Source organism: Pan paniscus, chromosome 7 (assembly GCF_029289425.2).
Source record: "Pan paniscus chromosome 7, NHGRI_mPanPan1-v2.0_pri, whole genome shotgun sequence".
In the NCBI taxonomy this organism is placed as follows: Eukaryota; Metazoa; Chordata; class Mammalia; order Primates; family Hominidae; genus Pan; species Pan paniscus.
This window is the reverse complement of record NC_073256.2, coordinates 76,403,855-76,424,961: the sequence shown is the minus strand read 5'-3', so window position 1 is coordinate 76,424,961 and position 21,107 is coordinate 76,403,855. Positions and strand designations below refer to the sequence as shown.

Below are 21,107 nucleotides of genomic sequence, written 5' to 3'. Positions count from 1 at the left end.
CCCGGGAGTTGGAGGTTGCGGTGAGCCGAGATCACGCCACTGTACTCCAGCCTAGGCAACAGAGCAAGACTCCGTTTCAAAAATAAAGAATTCTGTGCTAACCAAAATTCAGTTTTCTTCACTGCAGGACTTTCCAAGCCCTTAATAGACTGAGGAAAGGGGGCACTGGAGACAGTACAGAGAGTGTCCTAAGGGTGTTTAGCCATGGCTTCCCTTCTTTCCATGAAGATCTTGAATTAAAATGTCCTTCAAAATATACTTTTGATTATACTGATATAGTGATAGCATGGCAAATTCATCACCTTCTCTAGCACAGGGGTACGTAAGCATGTGTATCTGTCCATCTGTCTTTCTCAAAACATTGATTATCAAATGTTTCAAAAGATAGTATATTACACTATGCACAAATATAACTTTATATAAAATGCACTGAAACAGCTCACTGAATTGGCTGAGTTTATTTTATTCTCAATTTAAGTTACTGGTAGGAATAAAGTAGTATAATCATATAAGAATGACTTGTATAATTTTTGTTACATATACAGTCAAGATAATTACAAAGTAAAATAAAATGAATTTTGAAATAGCATAATGAAATAATTTATCTTAGCATGTACCTCAGAATCATTAAATTTTAAAAATAGAAAGTTTAAATTACTGTTGAAACATCTAGCTGAAAAATTATCTGAAGGCGTTTTTGAACCTTTGCCTTTCTGCTTGTGTTTTAAAGCTGTCCTTAGAACAGATTCACCATATAAACAAAATCTTAAATGGCTACAAATTAACATGAGCCACCTTTATGGCATCTAAATTATAAACACATTCTGAATTAGTGGCATCTGAAACAATGGAAATAATGAACCAAGCAGTCATGTTAGATTTACTGTTGAAAAGTTTCACATCAGAAACAGCATACTAAGCATGTTCTCCATATTTAGGAGTGGAGTGATACCACAGGAACTGTCCAACAGCATTCACAATGTGTAAAACACTATGCTGTGGTGTTTCTATAGTCAGATTGACTGGGATAACATAAGCAGTGAAACTCTGCCAATGCTAAACCCTTTTCTAAATGTCTGAGAAATTCTAAATGAAACAAGGCTCCCCGCAAGTGGAGGAGAGCAAGGTGTTTGCTCCCAGCTCCTTCACCCTCCGCCATACCCACCACTGCCCTTCCAGCCTTCTCCCCTTTCCTGTCTCTCTGTTTTCAACCAACATGACTCTGACCAGTTGTCCACCCTTAGCTGGGTGCTGCCCTGAAGGCCCAGGGGTACCAGTGGGCGAGGGTCAGCTCTGCAAGCACAGAGCCACGCTGCTGGGCCAGCAAAGCTGCCCCAGCCTGGCCCTTCTAGGGCAATGGGAAGAGGGTGCTGAGCAGAGAGACAGCACCAAAGTACCAGTCCTAAAGCCAAACTGTACTGAATGTTTCCTTTAATCATCTGTTGTATAGTTACATGTGGCATGTGCTCTGCTAAGCATTTTACATACCTCATCTTCAGTTCCTGTAATGCCCTATGAGGCTGGTGAGGTGAGTTATATTATTGCTGCTTCATAAATGATGGAACCGAAACCTTAAGATTAATTTACCCAAAGTTACACAGCTAGAAAATGGCAAAACTGGAATCCTAACATAGGAGCTCTGCTACAAAATCCACATACTTTACCAAGCCTCTTGAGAGAAGGTCTGGAATGTGACCAGGACCCCCAACAGTGGTATCCTCAGCCAGAGGGAGTGGCTGTGGAGTTCTCCAACCCTAGTTGTAGCCACAGCACAAGCCTAGGGAGTAGACTGCTGTCCTTCTCCAAAACCATAAAGGCCTTACTTCTATTTAAGATCCTAACCCTAATCTGCAGGTTAAGATGGCTAAAAAATTTAATACAAATTTGAGATTTTTGCCTTCAAAGGGTCAGGGAAGAACTCTAGTTTAGTTCCGAATTAAAGCTGTAGAGAATCACTAACCTTTTACCCAAAGATAAAAATGTAGGTAAGAACTGGCATTCTTATTGTGTTTTGCAGCCAACAAACATTATCCACTATGATTCTCAAAAATCACTCCACTAGCATAATTCAATGCAATCAATATCGAGGTCTAATTTGTCCCAGGGACTGAACCAATTCCTCAGGAACCACAAAAAAATAAGCCCGCTCCTTGCCCTGCCTTGAAAACTCTCCCCACCCCAAATCACCATCTACTATATTTCAAAGACTGTAACTAAGCCAGTTTTCTCCATCTTTGTCACAGATTCACTGCTACTTCTTAGGAAAAGTACCAGATGAAGTCACAGGCTTGCACTTAGGGGCCATATAGTTGAAACAGCCTGTTTATCTACACACACACCCCTAGGGCACAGAGTTGAGCTAATGCTAAATTGAACATGCTTTTGATGTGTCTCTGTTGCTTCATAAATGCTTGCAAAAATTAGCTTGTTTATACAAGACTTGAATGATGTTTTTACATGTGCCAGCCTTCTAAAAAGGGTATGCCAGTATTTAGACTGTGTTCCTGATCTTACATCTCCTATCCCTGAAGTAATTTTGTGAGAAAAAAGAGGGCCAACAGAAACCATCACTTCTCTGGGCAGGGAAGAAACAAAAACCACCACAAATGCAACACAATACAAAGTTTATTGCAGTAAGAGTGAGTAACTTCCTAGATCTCCCAGGCCACAAGCAGAGGGGTACCCCCCTGAGGCAGCAGGCCTGCCCACCTATTTTCTCTGTTGAACATTTTACATACCTCTTCTCTTGGATTCCTATAATAACCCTATGAGGTTGGTGAGGTGGGTGATATTGTTGCTGCTTTATAAATGACGGAATGGAAATGACAGAACAAGAGCAATAACCCAAGAAAACGCAGGGTCTCCAAAGTGAACATCATGGTGCCTCTGACTAATCATAAGCAAACCAAAATATGAGCCCATTAGAGGAATCTGAGACACAGTCATACTTTCACCCTCTTGTTCTAAATTCCTGAGCTCCTTATGGCAGTAAATCAGCAAATGTTCTTCTACTGGACATTATTTTCTAGAAGTAAAAATGACAAAGACAGTATGTTCATGGGCCTTAACAAAGTAAATTTCATTCTCTCCCTTCTCTCTTTTCTTCATCACCTTGCATATTGCCCTTCCCTTAGTGGGCTCACCTTAGTAACTATACGGGAATGAGAATCTATAGAACCTATTTCAGTCTCAAGGCATCTGTCTTATTTCAAGTTGGCCCTAAGGTCCATGGTGTTCTCAAAGAGGTGTCTGGAAGTTTGAATTTGGCAGTGGACACCCACACCTGAAGCTACCCAGCTTACTAGGGATCAAACTTGGCAAAACAAAAGACAACAGCAGTGCTTCCTGGCTGGTCAAAACGCTTTGCATGTTTAATCTTTAAACTGGAAAGAAGAAATGCAGAATTTGGTTCTGGAAAAGCAATTTTTACCAAATGTGCATTTAAGTTTCGACTACCTTAAAAGGGTCAATATTAAAAGTAACTTACTATGCTGTTCCTAAGAATTTTAAAAGTCAAACTTCAAAGACTGTCAAAGGTGTGTCTGCAACACTGAACAATCCCAGGGGTTTGTGCAGAATTGGGAACAAAACAATTTTTGAAGGGGAAAAAAAATCAATTTATAAGCAGCACAGTGATAAAGTTAATTTACACACTCCAGGCAAGTTCTCCAGGATTCAAAGATTGAGAGTCTGGCAAATTTAGTTTTCAATAATTGCTTAATGACAGACTACTCTTGTCCTATAAAAACTCACATACATCTTGTGGGGAGGCAGAATTCCAAGATGGCCCCATTATCTCTATCTTCTGACTATGGAGGGACCTGCGACCCTCAAGCCAACAGAATACAGCGAAGGTAAAAGGATTTCACGTGTAATCAAGATTTCCAAATCAATTGGTTTGGAGTTACTTAAAGGGCAATTATTCTGGCTAGGTCTGACTGGGGGACACTTTTAAAGAGGGTGGGGACCCTTCTTGAGGGTGGGAACTCTACGTTGCCAGGGAACCCAACATGGTGCAGAACTTCAGGCAGACTTCAGGAGCTGAAGGTGGCCCCAGGCAACAGCCAGCAATTACTGAAGCCCCCCACCCAAGTCATATAGCATAGGAAATGAATTCTGTGGACAACCTGAATGAATCTGAACATGGATTCCTCCCCAGTCAAGACTCCAGATGAGAACACAGTCCTAATGACTTCTGACTACAGCCTTGTGAGGCTCGAGTAGAGGACCCAGCTAAACCATGCCCAAACTCTGATCTATGGAAACTGAGAGAGGAAATAGATATTGTTTTAAGCCATAAAGTTTGTGGTACAGAGTGAGTATCCCTAATCTAAAAATCTGAAATCCAAATGCTCTGAAATCTGAAACTTTCTGAGTACTGAAATACCACTCAAAGGATATGCTCAATGGAGCATTTTCAATTTCAGATATTCAAATTAGGGATGATCAACAAATAAGCATAATGCAAATATTCCAAAATCTGAAACAAATCTGAAATCCAAAGCACTTCTCAATCCAAGCATTTTGAATGAGAGATAGTCAACCTGTAAAGCGTCACATAACAATAAATAACTAATGTATACTTTAAAATCTTCTGCATCTCTCATCTGAAATTGTTTTTCTACCTAGGATTCCCCTTTCCTAGTGAGATATTTATCCTTTCACATAAAGACAGCACAGCAGGACTTCCTTCATTAAGCCTTTGTAAAGAGGCCACTGCTGTGATATCACTGAGCACCTCTGTGCCCAGCACTGTTCCAGACAACCAATGAAGTTATCACCATTTTACAGATGGGGAAATGAAGGCATTCAAAGAGGTTAAGAAATTTGCTGCACATCACAAAAAGCTGGTTATAAGAAGAATCAAGATTCAAACCAGGCAACCTCTGGCAAAGCCCACATTCTCAAACATTATGACTACTACCTAATCGTTGTTGCTCACACAATTCTGCTTAAGTTTCTCCAAAGAAGTGGAAGATGTAATGGCAAAGAGAACTTGGTGTAAGGTAACAGCTGGGCAGAGGTAGGACCCGTTCAGACAGGAAGACTCCAGGTGAGATAAAGGGAGTGCCTACGATAAGCAAAAGAGCATTTTAAAAAGCTAGAGTCTAACAAGTTAGATAGTTAACTACCATGTAAATCATCACAGGGAGATTAAAAAAGAAAAAAAAATTAAAAACCTCTGCATTTTCAAGCAGAAAAATCTAAGCAGCTGTGTTATAAGCAATATTAAAGGTTCCTGATACTTACTTGGAAAGAAAGTTTGCTGCATATTACAAACAGTCAGTTTAACACTTAGAGGGGACTGTGTCCCCATGACTCCTTCCAGCTGGAACTACACACGAAACAGAAGACACCAAAGCAATTAAGTGTTTTATAAACACTGCTGAGGGGTCAAAAAGAGGGAGGTTCATTCACTAACTAATAACGCAATAATAAACAAACAGCAGTGTTGTGCAAGTGAGAAAATTATTATAATTGAATCTACACAGCTGGGCAAGAATAGAAGCCTGGTTATGTATATCAGCTCATAAATGTTTTGTGTGAGTAGGTTTTAGTTTTAGAACTGTTCAGATTTGAGTCCCTTTTACAGTCAGATTTTCTCTCTTATCTGAATACAATCCCTCAATTACAACTGCAGAACAGAATAACTTAATAAACTGTCCCACCAATTATTTGCTAATTTATTTTCACAACAGAGAAAGCAATGTGTATGTATGCAGTGGTTAGGCAGTTAAGCTTTCCTGAGATGTACTCATTTTAGAACTCTTCTAGAGTCACTGCACCTTGTTTGCATAGCACAATATGAATAATGAATGGCTGTGACATGCTCAAATACTGGAAGAAAAAGCCCAGAAAGAACTAGCTTTTCACATCTTAACATTTAGTTTCCAGTGTGTTCTTGGAGTTTCCTTCACACTTTGGTATTTTCCCCTTTGCAGGGCTTTATTTTTGTCTACAAGTATACACCAAAATACAACCAGAGAAACATCTCCAATTACCACACTTAAACAGATGTGTCAAATAGGGACAGAAGAGTGGTTCAAGTATTTCCTTGAATCACTGAAGTCACAGTATTAGAATCACAGAAACACTATTCTCTTTCAAGAAAGAGACTAGTAAAAATTCACCATCGTTCTGTCAATTAAATGTAGTTAAAAGGCAAACCAAAACAAAATAAGTTTCATCTTGGAAGACATTCTAGTTAGATATTGCCCTTACTACTACATGGAATTTTTTTCTTAACTAAATGACTAAACCTGAACAAATCTGTGATCTATGTCATGTTCCCATCTGCATAAAACCTAACTAACTTTAAACTCAAATGGTTGATTAGCTAACTATAAGGGCAGAGGTACACACGTATCTTCAATAGGCACACATTTTACATCAATGATATCTATTTTTATGAGATAAAAGTACTAAAGCTTTAATGGTGGCAATTAAAACAGCCAAGAGTTTGAGTAGCTCGATGGCTGAGTCACAGACCTTTTACCTATAATGGGATCCATTATATCCCTGAACCCAGTTTGAGGGAGTAAAAGAGGAACACATTTTTAAATATGGTTATAAAACAGCAGTACCCTCTGAACTGAGCTGTTTCAGTTTAAACGGCTGTGTGATTTAGCCTGGCCTTAGCATCAACATCTATTCAGTAGCCTTAGTTAGAGTTCTTAAACATGAGTTTATTTGGAAATACCTGAACGCTTTGAAAAATGCTACAGAGATGCTATTACAAAAGGATTTATACTTGAGGTTTGTTTCTATTTCAACTTGTTTATATCAAAGATTCATCCCTACTTTGAAAACATATTACTTTAGATGACTTATGACAGAATATCTTCATTTCAGCCTAAAATACAAATACTTAATGTTCTGATATTCTCATTTAAAATACAATTTGGGGTGATGAATAAGAATGTACTTAGTCACATAAGATGGGGTGTTTTAGCAGTATTTATGTATGAATTATTGCAAACAAAGGAGTGCAGGTTTTTTTTTTCATGGTAGCTTAACGTTATTATTCAAAATTATTTGAATGAACTCTGTAGTACCAAAATGTAATAGTCGTCTGATATCTAGTCCAGTACTGACCAAGAGCCTAAAGATTTTCTCTTCAGTTTCTACTACAGCGAATTCAGAAATGTAAATAGCAATTACTTGAGGAGCAATCTCACAGGTTTTTGAATCTGTCACCACCCCCACAATCCCCAGGGACAGCTGGCAAACAGGAAACAACATGCAGAACAAATTTATCTCAATGAGGAAGGACCAAACTAATACAAGTTGGAGGGCAGGGTCCGAGCGGTGCTGGCCCAGATGGCCCTAACACTGGGCAGCCCATGGTATTGCAGGGCTGCAGCCACCCCATCCAAGTATACCAGTCACTGCCTGTGAGTGGCTCCTTTTAGAGAAGTTGTTAGAAGGAAGGATAGTAAACCTTGAAGGATTTAATATTAGGTTTGGTTTCTGATCATAATAATCAAACGGGAAAACAACTCAAGATGCCTCAACTTCCTCATCTAGAATGGAATTGGATGAACTGATCTCTATAAAGTCTCTTCTAACTCACAGACCATCTGGGGGTCTCTGCTCTGGTCCTGCTTCAATAATAACTATCTCCACACTTCGAAAATGAAAATGGAGTAAGGAATGAAGTATTTGTAAGACGGGGTGGGGGAAGTAAAAATGATTTCAGAGGGGAGTATTAAGGAAGTTTCTCAGATACACACAGAAAAATAAAATTGATTTGAAAAACTATGAAATGCCAGAATAAAATAAAATATACTAGAATACAAATCTAAACTAAACCTTCAAATACAATTTACTTTTCCCATAAAAAAACTTTCAGAACAACATACCTATAATATACCATCTCATTTCAGATACCTAACTAACATCTGTGAGGTTTTCTCGCAGTAACTTTAGTCTATGCTGAATATATGTCATAAAATAATAATTATTAGACAGTTCACTGTGCACAGAATAATTATGCTTAAGTATAAAAACTTCATTCATGTTTGTGAACCTCTGAAGTCCTAGATCCACAGCAAATAAACCACGAAGAGAGAGGGGAGAAGAAAGGGAAAGCAGAAAGGACAAGAACCAGCAGTCACTCAGAGTGAGTCCCAGCACCGTGAGGAGTCCTGCACAGAGCTGCTGGGCAGGGAGACAGCATTGACTTCAGGGAGTTAAGGACAGGAAGCCTCTGGGGACCCAAATTCTTCCCAGCACAGCTGAGCATGTGGCTGCAACAGCACAGATATCCACCACCAGAGTGCCATGAGCTTCGGCAGCCACTGAGCACCAGCCAAGGCAAGCTCTGCACTGGCTTTCAGTCACTCTAACACAGAACACCCTTGTAGCAACATTCTTTCAAACAGTCATTTAAAACAAGTCTGCCTCAAGGACTAATTTAAATAGCTATCTCCTCCAAAGTGATCTACCAACCTACTTTTGAATTTGTCTCCTACCTGACCTTCCTTCCTGCTGCACATCCTTCTACCTCACCTTCTTCACTTCTTCAAGCATCTACTGAGCCTCTCAACACATCTTCCTCCAGCACTGCTCCCCTTTAGAGCAGAATCCTTGAAAGAGCAACAATATTTGCTGTTTTCACTTCCTCTCCTCCCATTCATTCTTGAACTTGCTCTGACTGCACACTAATATTCCACAAAAGTTGCTCTCACCAAGGTGCCCTCCAAGGCTCTCCTTTCTCATCCCACCTGACCTATCAGCAGCACCTGTCACAGCTGCTCGCTCCTCGCTTCTTCGCATGACATGCAGGACAGCCCTCTCTCCTCCTATCTTCCAGGCTCTTCCTGGTTCTCATCAACTTCTCGACCTATAATTTCTGGGGCGCTCCAGGCCTCCGAGTTTGGATCTCAACTCTATCTGTGCTTTTTTCTCTCCCAGCGAGAGAATCTACCTATTGCTTTAAATACTACCTATATGTCAATGATTCTTAAAGTCCTTTCTCCAGTCCACACCACTTCCTTCAACTCTAGACTTCTCTATCCAGCTGTCTAGTCCATATACCCATGCAGATATCCCAGCAGGCACCTCAAATTTAAGGCATTCCAAAACAGGTTCTTGATTTCTCCACAAACTGTTACTGCACCAGTAGCAGAAGCCAAAAACTTGAGTCACCCTTGACCCTTCACTTAGTCTTACATTTGAATCACCTCTAATCCATTCTGTAAATCACGCTGCCTCCACCTTCAACGTAGACAAAGGACACACTCCTAGTGGCCTGTCCCCACTGCTATCCTTATTCAGGTGACATCAGACCTTGCCTGGACTACAGCAGTCCCCTCTCTACCTGACCTCCTGTTGCTAGCCTTACCGTCTACCCTGGTTAATCTGCTACACAGTCTGAGCAATTCTTTCAAAATGCAAATCAGATCGCATCACGTTTCTCTTAAAGATCTCCAGTACCTTCCCATCTCCCTCACAGAAAAATCTAAAGTCCTCACCTCACCATGGCCTGCAAGGCCCTCAATCATATGGACCTCTGCCACCTCCCTAACACTTCTATAATTCCCCCCCTTTCTCTCACTTCAGCCACATCAATTCCTTACCAGCAGACAACAAGCTACACATCCTTCTACCTCAGGGACTTTGCACAGGCTGTCTCTGCCCTCAGAGTTCTTGCCAAAATATCTCCATGGCCACCCTTGCTTCCTTTAGGAGGGCAATGACAGCAACAGATTAAAACAAAAGTGACAAAGTGTTAGCAACTGTTAGTTCTAGGTGAATAATAAGCAGGTGTGCACTGTATTATTCATTTAACTTTTCTGTGGATTAGAAGTTTTTCAAAAACCAAAGTTGGGGAAACCCTTTGCTACTACACCACTACTCTCTGTTATATCTTGTCACTGACCATTCTTCCCTCGTCTGTCCTTTCCTGACTTGGTTCCTCTATGTTCTCCCTTAAGTCTGGGTGGTCATCAGGATTCCATGTCTGCATGGCACAGTCAGATGCTTATTTCCACCTGAGACTGGATGTTTCCTCCTGGCATCTCAAGATCAGCTTGCCAAAAATCAGAATCACCTTCCTCTGCCAACCACCCATTTCCCCAGCTTGGTTAATGTCACTGTGATACGCAGTCACCCAACCCAGAGAAAAACCTTGTTTCTTCCCCACCCTCACTGGCCATGTCCACCTGGTAGTGAAGACCTTCCTCCCCGCGAATCTTCCCAGTGGCCGTTTCCTCCACCTGTGCTTCTCTAGTCCAGGCCCGAACCAAAGGGCTTCTTCGTGCGTCTTCCTCCTGCTAGTCTCATCTTCGTCAGCAAATCTTCTGGTTTTAGCAAGATCATTCTAAAATGTAAAGCACCCATGCTTCTGTACAACTGACTGGTGATTCCCTGTGAACCACACTGAAAGCTGAAACCCTCAGCACCACTGGTGCGGGGCTGCCCCCGGCCCTCCTGGCCCATGTCCTCCTCTCCACCACACACGCTGCACCCTACCAAGCTCAGCAGCAGCAGCCGCACAAAGGCACTTTGCTCTTTCCCAATTTACTGCTTGTGGATTTATCATTCCTCCTGCCTAGAATGTCCTTTCCCACTCTCTTCTCCAAGTTAATTCCTACTCAACCTTCAAAACTCAGTTTAAATATAACCTCTTCCCAAGGCCTTCCCTAATCTCTCCAGGTGGAGTCAAGTGCTCCCACAAGGCCAAGTAACATACATCATGTTGTTTGACTATTATTAGGTCCTCTGGACTGTGAGGGGCTGAAGGACAGCAGCATGTTATACTCTTGTCATTTATATATACATACGTGTGTGTGTGTGTATGCATGTATATAAATACACGTGTGCATGCATGCATGCATATGTGTGTGTGGGGTGTGTGTATGCACATATATAAATACACATGTGTGTGCGTGCATGCGTGTGCATGTGTGTGTGGGGTGTGTGTGTGTGTGTGTATGCATATCCCCAACATCTAATGCAGGGACTGACACATACCAGAGGCCTATTGTCTGCGGGTGGAATATCAAAGTCCCACAACACCTTCAAATGTTAATGTGGATGTCACATCTCCTCAGTCTGGGTACTGCAGCTGCTCATGTGCTCTCTGCTCTTGAAAAGGGCACTCATGCTGCCTCGTGCATTTACACCTTAAAGCAGCTGCACCTCCAGAGCGCTCAACACAGTGCCTTGAACCTTTTGTAGAACTAACAAATGCACACATAAACGAAAGCACATTTTGAAGACTGTTTCAAGGCAATATTGCAACATTTGCTGTTCTATGAAAGCTACATGTTCTGTACTATGTCTGCGTAAGTTTCTCCTTCATCACCCCTTTCACCTGGCTCAAGCTTCACCTTCCTTCCTGGCCCTGCATTTCTTCTCCCATACAAGTCTGCATTTATCTCTTTGTTACAGTTACATCACTACATGGTAACTGGGATTTTTAAAGGGGAGAATACCTTCAGGACCTCACATAGCATCCAGCACATTGTAAATGCACAACAATGTTGACTGGTGAATGAATGAATGAATGAATGAATGGATGGATGAGCTTCTTACCTCATCTTTGAATATTCTAAATAAGAGTCAACAAGCAACAAATATTCCCTTTCTGCCATGAACTAATTGCAATCCCTCATCTCATTCCCAGAGACACTGCCAAACAAAAGTACTGCTAGAAAGAGACCCAGAAAAAGATCTCAGAATTTGATATCAAAAATAAAAAGGTACAGACATTTTCCAGTAGCAGTTGAACTATCTCAATCTTACTTCTTTTTAATTCAAAATGGCTTGTGATTTCATTGTACATAATTTTTAAATAAACTTTAAAATCTGAATGGCTCATGAACTGTGAAATATTTCTGTCAGGCCAGGCACGGTGGCTCACACCTGTAATCCCAGCACTTTGGGAGGCTGAGGCGGGCGGATCACGAGGTCAGGAGATTGAGACCACCCTGGCTAACATGGTGAAACCCCGTCTCTACTAAAAATACAAAAAAAATTATCCGGGCGTGGTGGCGGGCACCTGTAGTACCAGCTACTCGGGAGGCTGAGGCGGGAGAATGGCGTGAACCTGGGAGGCGGAGCTTGCAGTGAGCCAAGATTGTGCCACTGCACTCCAGCCTGGGCGACAGAACGAGACTCTGTCTCAAAAAAAAAGAAAGAACAAAAGAAAGAAATAGTTCAGTCACTTCAGATGAAGGTTAAGGCATGTTGGTGAAGTCAGACCCATATATGCTCCTCTTTTCCTCTCTGACCACAGCCCACTGACTGGTCGGGGTGGGAGGTGATTATCTGTCTTCCACTGAAGCCCAAGAAGACAGCCCTCAAGCCAGAGAAAGGATGGGAGTAGTGACGGGATGTCCAAGTGAGTGGTGGGCTCAGCTCAGGAGGGGAAGGGACAGGCCAGGGAGTCTTATGCTGGGCTTAAAAAGCTTCTGCTCCTCTTCCCAGGCCTCAAGATCATAAACTCTCTACTAAACTCCATATCCACAAGGTCCAATGTCTCAACTAAATCTCAAACTCTAAAACTTAACTCATCTTACTTCCTGCCCCTTTATTCCTGAAAAATATTAAAGAAATAAACCTTGCATTGTTTTCCTAAATTCTTCCATCAACTGGGAGGTCACCACTCATCTAGTAAGCAAGAGACATGGCAGTCATCCTGTAAAGTTCTACTCCCCTGACCGCTCCCCACCCACACTGTCTTAATTCAAAACCCATTACCTCTCAACTGTCTTCTACCAAGCCATGCTGTCTGACGTGGCAGCCACCAGCCATGTGTGGCTACTGAGTACCTGGAATGTGGCCAATCCAAACTGAGATGTGCTACAAGTACAAAAGCACCAGATCTCAAAGACTTAGTACAAAAACAATGTAAAATATCTCATCGGTATTTCTCTATTAAATATGATTTGTTGAAATGGTTAAATATTACATGTTGACACAATCTTTTGGATGTATCTTGCATTAAATGAAATATATCACAGTTAATTTTGCTTGTTTCTTTTTGCTCTTTAACATGGTGACTAGATAATTTTACACGGCACATATGGCCACACCCTGCTCCCCTCACTGGACCGACCTGCCCAGCATGACTCCCATTTCTTTGCTGGCCTCACCTCTGCAGTCCCATCTTCTCCCACCTCCCCCTGCCGCCCCCCCACCAACCCTCGGGGCCTCTGTGCTACTGTCATGTGATCCTTGGTCCTGGCTAGCTTCCAGCCATCAGGTATAGCTCAGCCCTGAAGACATGTCCTCCAGCAGGAGGCCTCTGAATGCCATTGTCTCCCCACCCTGCAAGATCCCTCTTCGCTCCCACTCCTCTGTCCTAGCATATCACGCATTTCAACAAGCACCTATAGAATGTATGTGCCCACACACTGAAGCTACGACAGAGAAAATGAGGGACAGGAACCCTGACCTCACTCAACTCAGAGTACAGTGGGGGCAACAGAGTATACTAGCAAAAACAGAGTCCTAGTAGCAGCAAAAATAGTAATAATGTGGCATCGATAGCAGTAATAATTTACAGACAACTTACTATGTACCAAGCACAATTCTAAGCACAGTACATGTATTATCTCAGTCTTTCTAATAACACGGTTAAATAGGTCCAAGTATGATTCCCATGTTAGAGGTGAGAAAACTGAGGCACAGAGAAGCTATGTAATTCACCCCAGGCCACACAGCTCACTAAGTGACAGAGTCGGGACTCCAGGGCCATGCTCTTCAACACTGTGCTGTGCTGCCTTCCAAAGTGTGCAGAGGAGCAATAATCGTAACAGAGACAGCAAGACTGGTGTGGAGGAGAAGCCCAGACCCCACATTCAGCAGTGTCAGCAGAGGCTTTGCAGACATAAGGATTTCTAAACTAGGGGTGAGTGTTATGTGCCAGAAGCTCAGGGGTGAAAAGGTTGTGAAGAACTAAAATCAGTTCACTGTGCCTGGAGCAGTAGTTAGAGGAAGATGGGGCTTTTGTTTATTTGTACCTTAAGAAGGACTTTACTGAGAGGACCTACACAGACAGAACATGCTAAGGGCCCATGAAGAGATGACACAGACTAAGACCCAAGAGTCTGGTGAAGGACTGATTAAAAATGTGGGGCAGAGACTCCCCTCTCATGGCAATTGGAAAGGAAGTAAAGAGAATACAACAGTGCTCTTACCAAGGGGAAGCCCAAGTGGGCCCAGTTCTCTAGAAGAAATTATCAGGTAGAGATGTTCTATACTGACACTGGCCAAGGGCTCCTGAAGATCTTACTTTATCCAACTTAGATGTACATCTAAATTTTAAGAAAATTTCTGATTAATTAATTAATCTATTTATTAACAGGAAGGGCAGGGTCTGGTAGCACTCCAAAAAACATTCACTTAGCCATTTAGCCAACAAGTTCTTGAAAATACATGGATTATGGAAATCCTTCTACCAAAAAGACCTCTGCTGTCTGGCAGAGATATAGGGAAGCCTGGATGAACATCCTAGATAAACCTCAGAAACATAAACCCCCTTTGCTCCCACTCTATTCGCACCAAACATGGTCTGATTATGAATTTGAGTTCCCATGTACCCTGAGAGCAGAAAAAGGCAACGGTGGAACTGGGAATATATATTTTTTAATTATTATTATACTTTAAGTTTTAGGGTACATGTGCACAATGTGCAGGTTAGTTACATATGTATACATGTGCCATGCTGGTGCGCTGCACCCATTAACTTGTCATTTACCATTAGGTATATCTCCCAATGCTATCCCTCCCCCCTCCCCCCACCCCACAACAGGCCCCAGAGTGTGATGTTCCCCTTCCTGTGTCCATGTGTTCTCATTGTTCAATTCCCACCTATGAGTGAGAATATGCGGTGTTTGGTTTTTTGTTCTTGCGATAGTTTACTGAGAATGATGATTTCCAATTTCATCCATGTCCCTACAAAGGACATGAACTCATCATTTTTTATGGCTGCGTAGTATTCCATGGTGTATATGTGCCACATTTTCTTAATCCAGTCTATCATTGTTGGACATTTGGGTTGGTTCCAAGTCTTTGCTATTGTGAACAATGCCACAATAAACATACGTGTGCATGTGTCTTTATAGCAGCATGATTTATAGTCCTTTGGGTATATATCCAGTAATGGGGTGGCTGGGTCAAATGGTATTTCTAGTTCTAGATCCCTGAGGAATCGCCACTCTGACTTCCACAATGGTTGAACTAGTTGACAGTCCCACCAACAGTGTAAAAGTGTTCCTATTTCTCCACATCCTCTCCAGCACCTGTTGTTTCCTGACTTTTTAATGATTGCCATTCTAACTGGTGTGAGATGGTATCTCATTGTGGTTTTGATTTGCATTTCTCTGATGGCCAGTGATGGTGAGCATTTTTTCATGTGTTTTTTGGCTGCATAAATGTCTTCTTTTGAGAAGTGTCTGTTCATGTCCTTTGTCCACTTTTTGATGGGGTTGTTTGTTTTTTTCTTGTAAATTTGTTTGAGTTCATTGTAGATTCTGGATATTAGCCCTTTGTCAGATGAGTAGGTTGTGAAAATTTTCTCCCATTTTGTAGGTTGCCTGTTCACTCTGATGGTAGTTTCTTTTGCTGTGCAGAAGCTCTTTAGTTTAATTAGATCCCATTTGTCAATTTTGGCTTTTGTTGCCATTGCTTTTGGTGTTTTAGACATGAAGTCCTTGCCCACGCCTATGTCCTGAATGGTAATGCCTAGGTTTTCTTCTAGGGTTTTATGGTTTTAGGTCTAACGTTTAAGTCTTTAATCCATCTTGAATTGATTTTTGTATAAGGTATAAGGAAGGGATCCAGTTTCAGCTTTCTACATATGGCTAGCCAGTTTTCCCAGCACCATTTATTAAATAGGGAATATTTTTAAGGTCTATAAAGTACTAACTGGCCTCCACCGTCTTCAGATACCAACTCCTAGGACCATCTTATGAAGTCAATCCCAAAGTGCCTCATCAACTCTGAGTATATGTATATTTCAGATTTCCAAAGCTGAAAACCTCTGTGAAGCCTTGTCTAACCCCAAACTGAACAGTCTACCTCTTCCCTGAGCTAAACTTGTGCTCATTCTCACCAACATTACTACACAGCAATCCAAATGCATGCTTACCACTCAGTGGGAGCCACAGTTGAACTTCCTGGCAGCAAGAAAAAGATAGCATTTAACATTATATTCTCAGCATGTATCACATACTAGGCAGTCACTAAACATCCGATGAATAGATGGATGAATGAATGAACGAATGACCTCACTAAGACCCAGCCGTCCTCCAAGACTCACCTACATAGCTGTCCTCCATTCTCAACAACCTTATTTTTCACACTCCAGCTTAAACTCATTATTTAACACATGATTTTCACTAAGAGAATTTTTAAATCTCATACTAGAGACATGAGTAAGAAGAGGCTTGCATGGTGGGTTCTACTTCCCTGGGACAGCAGAGTCTAGGCATGACTGATGGGGGCTTACCTCTGCAGAGCAACAGGAATACCTGTCAATTACGGAGTACCAGGCCTCAATTTAAAGTGAGTTGTTTACCATAAATGCTCTCTCACCAGAAGGTGAGAGTGAGAGAGACTGAGAGAGAGAGGGAGAGAGGGAGGGAGAGGGAGACAGAGAGCGGGAGAGAGGGAGGGAGAGAGAGAGGGAGACAGAGAGCGGGAGAGAGGGAGAGGGAGAAAGGGAGGCGGAGAGAGAGGGAGAGGGAGACGGAGAGGGAGAGAAGCAAACAGCATCAGAAACAATAGGTTTGCTTAAGAGCAAAAACCAATCCATTCGCTGCCTTCTCTCACAGGCTATCTGACTCATTCCTGCTCAAGACATGACCTGGCAGTGGTGGCCAGCACCCCAGCTGCACTTTACCTTCCCACTCCCAAACACAGTTAAATTTTTTTTCTAGATAAAAATGGGTTTTCAATTTCGTAAGAAAAAGTTACTGTTTGTAACTTCCTTTTAAACCAGCAGTGTTCAAAGTGTGTTCTGTGGACCCTCGGGGGTCCCTGAGACTCTTTCAGGACATCCACAAAATCAGCACTTTTTCATAATATACTAAGACATCGCTGCCCTTTTCACTGTGTTGACATTTACATCAGTGGTGCAAGCACAATCAAGGCAGTGACAGAAAAATACACTGGTAATTGTTATTCTTGCAATGGCCACCAACTCACATTAAGAAAAAAAGTAAGCCAACTCATTTAAAGATGTCCTTGACAAAACAGTAAAACTTGATATTTGTTATTCCTGCCCCTTTTTAATCTTTTCTGTGAGGAAACTGGAAGTGCACATGAAGGATATCTGCTGCTCACCAAAGCACCAAGGAAGGCTATCACCAAGAAGAGCACTCGCGCAACTGCCTAGAGTTGTGAGTTGAATGGGCCACCCTTTTTGTTTTTTTAAGGAATATTGTTTTTACTTGAAAGTCCAACTGAAAGACAAGCCATAGATATTCAGACTCAAGTATTTGGCAGTAATTCTCTTGAAATAAAGTGAGCCAATCACTTCAACGAAAGTAACTCATGGTGTTTATTTACAATAATAAAATATGAGCTCTCAAACAAAAGTGAGAATTTTGAAAACACCCATGAGCTCAACAACTTCTCAATCTTTAAAGACTTTTCTGAGAAGTCAGTGGTAATACCAACAAATGTGATTTTTAAAAAATATTGTAGACTGGGCGCAGTGGCTCATCCCTGTAATCCCAGCACTCAGGAAGGCCAAGGGGTGCGGATCAGTTGAGCTCAGGAGTTTGAGACCAGCCTGGGCAACATGGTGAAACCCCATCTCCACAAAAGATACAAAAAAATTAGCCAGGTGGGTAGTCTCATCTACTAAGGAGGCTGAGGTAGGAGGATTGCTTGAGCCTGGGAGGTAGAGGACGCAGTGAGCCATGATCATGCCACTGCACTCCAGCCTGGGTGACAGAGTAAGACCACCTCAAAAAAAAATGTATACAAAAATCAGAAGATTGGCATAATTCAATGAACCAATAAGGGGGTTATTATTATTTTTAAATGAATAAATGTATTTTTTAAATTTCCTAGTTTTCATTTCTGATATGGTAAATAACAACAGATAAAACCAGAATAAACAAAAGCTCTTTGGGGTTCTCAATATTTAAGAGCATCAGGATTTCAAAACCAAAACATTTGAGAACTATTACTTTAAATAAAACAATTATAAACAGACAAGCAGTTACCTGAACATATTTGTCTCACATATTAAATAATCTGGATGAATGCCCCCACCTGCCTTAGTAGCAGGAAGGTTAAGTGTTCTTTCTTATACTAATCATGCCTCATTTTATTATCTAGAATAGTTCTGGTATCTAAGTATCAAACCAGAATGGCTCAAAATACATTCTATCAGAACTAACACTGTCATCTTTGGTATCTATTTTCTAAAAGTCCCCCTTTCCACCTTCCTTTTTACAATCACTTCTCTTTACCAAAATGGCTTTCACTCATCCCAAATATTATTACAGTGTGTTACCCTGGAGTATAAAAACCTCTGGGACACCAACCTCTTTAGGAAGAGTCACTTGGCAGCAAAGCAGAGAGTTAATAAATATCAAGAGGGCAGTCCTTCATTTCATCCAGGTGACAAATGCCTGTTTAGTGAGATAATTGTCATGAAGACAAACACATTTTAATGCATGTATTCAAACTGAAAAAGAGAATTTTTTAAAAAATTCTCTTAGGAGACAAAAAAGTTTGAAGACTACTTCTCTACCAATTATGATTCTAGAATTGCACTGTCCAATAGTAGTCAGTAGCCAAATATGGCTGTTTAAGTTGGTTAAAATTAAAATTTAAAATTCAGTTCCTCTGTCATACTAGCCCCATTTCAAGTGCTTCCTAACCACAAGGGCCTACAGGCTACCATACTGGACACCAAAAAGAAGACTTCTATCATCCCAGAAAATTCCACTGGACAGAGCTCTCTGGAATCTTGATTTAATAAAGGGCTGGATTTCCTACAGTCATTTTTTAAGGCCCCAATCACAGCAGAATGTGGGAAATATCCATCCAGGTGAGGACAAATGTTAGAGACTCAATATAGAATATTCATCCTACGATCCTCTTTTCTGGTTTTCAAAGAATGGAGCTCTTCTCTCCAGCAATAAGATGTAAAATTAGTACTTTAGACCCTTTTTAAAAATCAAGTTGAGATTCATGTAACATAAAATTAAGCATTTTAAAGTGAGCACTTCAATGGCATTTAATATATTTGCTTAGACTTGATGACCTAAAGGATTTGGCAAATTATTTTCTATCAAGGTCCTACCCATGACCTAATTAATAAACCAAAAATCTAGTGGATATTAACTAAGATATGCAATGCACCCACCCCATCCATTTTAAATGTGTGTGTGTGTATGCGCGTATGTGTGTGTCTGTTTAAAAGAGACAGTCTCACTATGCTGCCCAGGCTGGAGTGCAGTGGCTATTCACAGGTACAATTATGGCACACTGTAACCTCCTCAAACTCCTGGGCTCAAGCAATCCTCCTGCCTCAGCCCCCCAGATAGCTGGGCTACAGGTGCACACCACCGTGCCTGGCCTTAAATATTTTATATGAAGCATTTGTGACAGGGACTTTTTTGGGATTAACAACTTTCTAAAATATCACTTATACCATAAAACAAGATGCTATACTTGCATTAGTTAAAACAATATGCTGTGTTTAACAATTGGCTGATACCCAGCAAAAATTTATTCCAAAAAATAATGAAGTGACTTATGTCAGCATTTACCATGTATAGATGACTATATCCTATCACTACATCACAAGGCCAAAGACACGAGATACCCATGGTTTCAGGGCCACCTATTAAGAGGTGAGAGAGAATAAAAGTGGAAACACAAAGCTTACACTGGCTACATATGCAACAAAAAACTCTCCTTTCTATTTTTAATTGTGCTCTACATCTTATTTTCTGATACTTGAAATAATTTGGCTTGTGTGGTTATACTTCAGTGGTCCTATATGAAAGTCACTAGCCTCATGGCTATTTAAATTAAAATCAAATAAAATTAAAATTTCAGTTCTTCAGCCTCACTAGCCCCATTTCAAGGGTACAGTAGCCATTTGTGGCTAGTGGCTACCATATTGGACTGAGCAAATATAGAACGTTTTCATCATGACAGAAAGATCATGGACAGTACTAGGTTATATATTTTCTACAAACACTCATTATTAGCATGATATCAAAGTACACGGCAAACCTTCTTTAAAAAATAACTTGGAAAATCCTAGATACTTTCTGATAAATTTCAGTACACAGTTATATTTAAAAGGGTTTTCTTTCCTTAAACCTTGAGTTGACTGAACATATATGACAGCCTGGATTGCAACCACTCTATAGTATAAAATTCAGGAAACATTTCATTTAATACACAGATTGTATATAGATTACAATTCAATAAAATACATATAAAAATATACACAATATTTAGTAAACATATTACAACTGATAGACATTAGATAAATAGGTTTTCTGTTTACTTTTTTCAATCTCATTTTTACCAATATTTTTATTTAAAAATACATTAAAATATTGTTAAAAGTATTTAAAAACTATAGTGTATAAAGTTGGAAGATAATAAACAAAAGGGTCTTCTCCCTATATTTAAATTTGAGCAAAGACAGAACCACTCTTTCTTGCAGAGAAAACCTGGCTCCAAGCTCAATTCTTACACAAGTCTCTTCTCGCTCTAAATAGTAAATTCTAAAAAAAAATGGCAATGGTGTTACAGTGCTGCCCATAAATGTTTTTTATGGATAAAAACTGTCTCCAAAAATGTAAACCTTCCTTACTTATTTGAAAAATGTGAACTGCCTTCTTATTTTTTAAAATTTAGCTACTAAATTACACTGCAGCCAACCTTTCAATTTTCTTTTGTGTCTTCCACACTTTAAAACCTATGAAGTTACTTTTTAAGAAAAAAAAAACAGATTAGGATAAAGAAGCATTATAAAAATCTTAAGTGGGATAGCCTTCATAAATCAACTGAGTTCACAACAGGGCCTTCAGTGCCAGTCAACAGGAACCCATCCACTAAAGTATAAGATCATCTCAGGGTTTTGGAGAGCACACCATGAAAACATGGTAAGA

General features: G+C 40.7%; 1 protein-coding gene across 14 annotated transcripts in view; it reads right to left on the bottom strand.

The window, feature by feature from the left end:
• CHD7 (chromodomain helicase DNA binding protein 7) overlaps positions 1-21,107 on the bottom strand; it is a 191,705-nt gene that overhangs the window by 94,076 nt on the left and 76,522 nt on the right. Inside the window, exons 1-3 of one of the 14 annotated variants that reach the window (XM_055116585.2) lie at positions 16,463-16,531; positions 16,103-16,130; positions 14,151-14,267 (exon numbers count right to left, since the gene is read on the bottom strand). The exons of 11 other annotated variants lie outside the window; for them this stretch is intronic. The gene's annotated coding sequence lies outside the window, so the exon portion shown is untranslated. Of the gene's footprint in view, positions 1-14,150; positions 14,268-16,102; positions 16,131-16,462; positions 16,532-18,512; positions 18,599-21,107 lie in introns of those variants that run through there. 2 more of the 14 variants (XM_063606776.1, XM_055116586.2) reach the window with 2 other exon arrangements.